Genomic DNA, 377 nt, shown 5'->3' with positions numbered 1-377 from the left:
ATGTCCAGCCGGTATGATAGCCCTGGTTCCGGCTTCATGCTTCCTGGATCATGCGGACAGGGCAGAGGCTTCTGCGGGAGCCTTCTTGATCATCAGGCCCCCGCCACGACACTGCAAAAAATTCCTCTTGCTGAGGCATCGAGCGGGAGGTATAGGGGGCATTACGAGAACCTTCCTGTGTAAATGCTGTCTCGGGCAGTGCTCCCCTCACCTCTGAGGGTTGTATTTGAGCCTGCCTCTCCCGTTTGGCCCAGTACCTCCGGGTATCTGTGATCAGATGCCTGCAAATTTAAATCCATGCTATGGTAAGTGCACACGCTATGTTCTGTGCGCTTTCTGAAACCCACATAGTGGTAAGTGTGCACGTTGAACACTTT

This window comes from Sinocyclocheilus rhinocerous, unplaced genomic scaffold (genome assembly GCF_001515625.1).
Source record: "Sinocyclocheilus rhinocerous isolate Xijiao unplaced genomic scaffold, SAMN03320098_v1.1 scaffold1101, whole genome shotgun sequence".
NCBI lineage: Eukaryota > Metazoa > Chordata > Actinopteri > Cypriniformes > Cyprinidae > Sinocyclocheilus > Sinocyclocheilus rhinocerous.
The sequence above is the reverse complement of the archived record's forward strand: the minus strand, read 5'-3'. Positions refer to the sequence as shown.